Source organism: Metopolophium dirhodum, chromosome 5 (genome assembly GCF_019925205.1).
Source record: "Metopolophium dirhodum isolate CAU chromosome 5, ASM1992520v1, whole genome shotgun sequence".
NCBI classification, from domain to species: Eukaryota; Metazoa; Arthropoda; class Insecta; order Hemiptera; family Aphididae; genus Metopolophium; species Metopolophium dirhodum.
This window is the reverse complement of record NC_083564.1, coordinates 19129584-19135770: the sequence shown is the minus strand read 5'-3', so window position 1 is coordinate 19135770 and position 6187 is coordinate 19129584.

The following is a 6187-nucleotide window of genomic DNA, read 5'->3' as shown; positions in this document are numbered from 1 at the left end:
TCCTTATATTCTTACAACATATTATACTTATTACAAAAATAGTGAAAGTATATTTATTCAGCTATAAGCAGGTGGTTGGTTATTTCTATACCTGATTATATTTATACATAGATAACCTATAAATTGTATGATATAAAAAATGTTATTATACCTACCCAGTGGCCAGTACCCACTTATATTTTATTATTTAATTATTATAAATAATTTGTATCATTAAAAACGAGGTTGGACAGTTTAATAAATTTAATAATTGGATTGAACAAATTTCAAAAAAATTACCTAGGTATACCCTTCTTTGTGAATTTTAATGTACCTATCTAAATCAAAATTTGAACGAGTAGTTTTTGAGTTCTATAACGTTAAATACTGTGTGTCTAATGGTAATGGGTTTATGTAGCTTTTTTATAGAGGCATTTTACCTATGATATTAGACACCTCTATAGTCTATATAATATCATTGTATAAGAAAACTGATTCTGAGCGAAGTCGGCCTATGATATTGCTCAGAACATTTGATAATATTATTGTGAATAAAGTAATTTATATATAACCTATTTACGTAGAACTTTACGTGGAAAAATAATTGTGCCTATGTATTTTTAATATTTTTCATCTGTCATTGAATCAATATATTAGGCACCTTCTATTAAATTGTCCAGCTTTTTTTCTCAACAAAAAACATTTTATTGATATTTATAAAATAAAATAGGTACTAAAAAAAATTGGAAACTGAAAATGTCCGTAAACAACTCAAAATAAGTAAAAATGTTATGGTGTATAGAAAATACTAATACAAACATTCAGTGAAATTTTAATGTATCTACTGTAATGATATGCTCACACACCATTATAATTTTAGCGTAGTACGGTAGTACAGTGTAATACAATTTATGTAATTGGTCGAATTAAGTTTTTTTATATTTATAAAAGTACTTACACAATAAAATTGTACATGTTAAATGCCTTTATTCGGTATTTTTATGTAATTTAAATCCGAGGCCTATTCATCGTAAATATAACTTGGAAACTTTTTTTATTATGTTATTTTAGTGGCCTTGATGCAATTCACCAACTTATGTGTTACAAAATGTTACAAATGTTGACGAAATTGATTTAATTGAAAATTTACATATTCTTAGGTTGTTAGAATTTTATAAAATGTTGAATTTTTATAGCTAATATAATTAAAAATGTAAGACAAAGTTCCACGTAAGTAGTTAATACTCTGACCAAAAACCTAAGAAATATATAAACACAGTTTTTTTATAGTTATCTTAAGTTAAAATTTGGATGAGATTACATATGAAATAACCAATAATAACAAATTTAGTTATTTTGTTGCAATTTAAAAATTTTCTTCGCGGGGAGGGACTTGAAACCTTTTAAAGTATATTATTATAATATACAAATATTGAAATATGATAAAATGCAAATAATATATTAATTCAACTTATTCGTTTTTCGTATACAATGATTATATTATATCATGGAATTCAAATTTAGCGCCATCCATTACAGTGGTCCACTTGTAACTCATTTATATTTTCTAGTCGCTAAGTCGCTAATTCCCAGTGTTCTTAAACTATAAAAAATTTACCTATCGTACAAACATTATATAATGTATAAATCGTAATTATTATATTTTTTTCATAAAAAAAAAACCTAAATAATAATAAATAAAAAAATGTATTATACAAAAATATAACTATTATATTATGCCATACATTACTATACTGTATAGTAATATTTATTTTATGTACTTGGGCCAATTTTATAAATTTTTTATGTTGATAGATTGACAGTAGATACTTATTACTAACATTTTCAAATCAAATAATAACTCGTGGCTACTTAACCTATTACCGTAGACATAATATTATTTTTAGTGGCTTAGTATACACAAAGTAATAATATAAAACTCTTCAATTTTTGATTTGGATATAACGAGATTCTTAACAAACATACCTCCCGTATAATTAAAAGTGAAAAGAGGAGGTTCCTAATTGAAAAACGGAAGTTTGTAATTTGTATTGTCACAGGTGATCCTAAAGTGGTATAAAAAAAATTCAAGTAGGTATACGAAAATATGGTCTTCAAACATAATATTTAAAAAATCAATCATATTTTATTGTCAACCATAAATAATTGAAATACTTGTAGTTTCTCCGTGCTTAAGTGTTGGTTTTTATTAAACATCTAAAAAATCAACGACGCTTAAGCACAGATAATGTTCTTACCTAAAAGTTTGATGATAGGTTAATTCACATTAATATCAAAATTAACAGCACACTATTGAAACTATATTGAACGAAAATTTGCTATATTAATATAATGTTCTACGTTTGTAAGAAGGAGTCTGCAAAAAACTCATGAGTAGCTTCCTCTTAAAAACAGTTATATTGCTGAAATATTGATATTTAAGTTTGTTTTTTAAAAACTAGTGGACCTCGAAAGATGTTTAAAAAAAAAACCTATGAAATTTCGTGTTTTTTTACGAATAAAAAATACCCGTACACTATATGTAGGTCATTATGATGAACAATTTAATTTATGTTGCCCTATCCATTTTAGTTTTTGGTTAAAACAATATTGCTGTGTTAATATTCGAACATTTATTGTTTAAATATTATGCTGGTTCGATGCTGCAATGTCTTTTTAGTAGTAGGTAAGTTCATTATGATGTCATTTAAATATTTTTTAAAAAATTGTCGTTTAATGACAGTGTTAACTAAAACGCGCATTGTTTACAAATAGGTAATGTTATTTAAATTTTTAACCTCTGGTCATTTTTAAAGCTTGACAGTAAATATTTCATTTATTCAATGAAAATTTAAAGAATCACTATTTCAAACTACGTCGATTCATGACCATGCTAACTAAAACAAATTTGTACCTACCTATCGTGTAACAGTAATGTAAGTGGCGTCATTTGGGAGGGGGGGCAACTGGGGCATTGGTCCCAGTCTAGTATTTACATCAACCTTAAGTCGGCACATTTATCAACACAACCCCCCTCCCTTAGGATGCTATGAGAATCTGAGTGACAAAAAATGTTGATTTCGGAAACCAATGAAAATTGCCCTAAAGTCTAATAAAAATTGAAATGGCGCCACTGACTAATGTTAGTCCAATTCATAGACCTTACCTATATAATTAATTGTTAAATCTAGTATAATTTTTAATCGATTCCTTTAAATATTTAATTAATGAAAATATTATATATTTGCGAACTATTGACGTTTTAAAATAATTTGGCTATTCATTATCAGAATTAACATTCATAGAGCATTGCGTTTTTATAAAATATCAAATACCTATGTATTATAACATAATAATATGACAAATCAATCCAATATTTATCAAAGTTTTGCTTTGCATCCAGCCCCCTGCCATCATTGTTGACCATGATTAAAATATACATTTTAATGATTGTTTAGTATTAATAACTTACTTTGGTGCAATATTAAGCATACATTACGTACATTTTCACAAAATGTTGAGCTAAAATCCTTGAGATAAGAAAAACAAACTTAATAATGTCGCGCATAACGATCAAACAAATCACTATTATAACACATAAATGTATTTTCATATTATACTATTTTAGAGTAAAATACGAAAAATTAAAGTGAAATAATTTAATTAAAGTTCGGTTGAAGTTCGGTTCTATGTACGATTAAAAAGTTCGGTTGGACATACCAAGGATTGGTTCGAGACCATATTTTTGAATTCGATCCACCTCTAATTTATAGCTTTTTTAGTTCATATACCTACTTAAAATTACATTATAATATAATATATTCATTATAATTTATTATTTTTTAGAACTAGGTATCTGACCACCAGTTTCTAAAAAAGCTTAGACTTAGTGAGGCATTGGTTCAGAAATAATTAATAGATGTATTAACAACGTACATGATTGAACTTACGTTTCGTATTTCCTATAATATAGCTTACTGAGTGATATTACAGCATGAACACCTATTCTGCCCTCCTAAGCCAAAGGCAGTAAGCGACAAAATTTGAAAAATGAGTTTATTATATCGAAATATTTGTTATTTTAAGGCGGATTTTTTGATTCCTTAGCAAAAATACCGTAAATGCAATAGGTTTTATAATAAACGTGGTTAAACATTTACGTATTTACAAATATATGAATAATACTAAGCAAAAAAGCAGTATCAAACACATGCTAAGCAAAAAGGCAGTAACTGACCACGGTATACGGTAATTTTGCTAAGTATTGGCTCAAATACGGTATTTTGGTTTAGTATTGATGATAATTTCCTTAGAAGACCCCGCTGTTAATATTCTGGTTGTTATTAATTCTGTGATTGTATTTGGCCCATCAACCATGATTATATTATATTATTTTATATTATTTCATGGTTATTCTATTAATAAATGTGCTCATACTGCATTTTCCCTCTGTAAACAATAATTTTTAATGTCTCACAAAACTAAGCTAAAATTACGTATATGCGTTTTGAGGTGTTAAGAGGTATCTTATAGTTTATCCATGAGCGTTATTGGATTCTACAGGAAAAGTTATTAAATCATCAATTATCAATCAGTTATCAATTTATTATTTTATTTTGATAATTTGATAAATATAACAAGGTGATTCAGAAAAAGTTATTTTTCTCAAAACGACTGCATTGTTGCTTGCTGCCTTTTGGCTTAGGAGGGCAGTATTATACAAATTTAAGAGAAGCAGTTTATATAGACTTGTATTATAGGAGTCGATTTTTGATATTTTATTTTCAATGTCCAATATTTAGCTTTAAAACTTGTGATATTTTACTTTTTGAATTTAGTAATTAAACTATAGACAATCCTCATCTACTTATAACTATTTATTATTAATAAGTGTATTTACTCTCAAACCGCTCAATAAACTATATTATTGAAAATACAAAAATACATTTTCATAGAATATTTTAATATTATTCATACCCCTTAAGATTTATTTCTATAATATTAATAATAATTAATTATGATAAAATGTTGTATATTATGTTATTAATATTTGTGTAATAATAATAAATAACCTATAGCAGTTATAGCCTTCTTAGTTCATACCTACTTATAATTACATTATATTCATTATAATTTACTATATTTTTAGAACTATCTGACCACCTGCAGTTTCTAAAAAAGTTTAGACTTCGTAATAGGCATTGGTTCAGGTGTTAATAGATGTAATAACGCTGTACATCATTCAACCAAGTAGATTATCTATTATTTATTTCGATATTATTAACCTTCAGTAGGTACTAGGTCGCGCAGGGTAATTTATTACCCCACTAATTTTAAACTATGTTTTAATATTATTTAGGTTGGTATAAATATTGATTTTATCTAGCTTCTATTTATATGTTATATATTATAAAAATAATGTTAGTAATTTTTTAATTAGTTTAAGATAATATATCATATATTTGTCTACTAAGTAAAAAAATAAAACAAATGTTAAATTAAAAGTATAAATTACATTTAGTATTCTATTTTCGTTATATACTTACAAAAATATTAAATTTAAAATAAATAAATTTGAAAAAAATATATATTATGTTTAATCAAGGGAAATTTTTACCCTGCGCGACGGAATAGGTACTCATAACCCGCGCGACCTACTGAAGGTTAATAATAATTAATTATGATGAAAAGTAAGTGAGCAGATGTATCTGTGAAGTATCAAATGCACTGTATCAGCCGGATATCATAAAACAATACATAGTTATTTCAATTAACACATAGAACTTACCCATATACTCAGTTGTTCAATCTAGTATCATTTTTAAATGATTAATTTAATTAATGAAAATATTATATATATTTGAAGATTAATGACGTTTTAAAATTTATCTATTCATTTCTATGTTAATTATAATGTATCGCAATTTTATAAAATATGTATTTAAGTTATGTGCACTCGAGATATTTGTAATCGATATTTGCAATTATATTATGACTAGGCAATGATAAAATAAATATTTGTGAAAATAACAAGTACCTATGACTATCGTGTACACAAACCAAAATAAATAAAAAAATCATTGAAACATAAATAAATTCATCACTCCGCACAAAATCTAAAAGGTATAATGTATATTGTAAATTATAATATAACATTTTTCTGATATAATAAACTTTATAGCTTATTTATCTGTAAATAACCAATTTA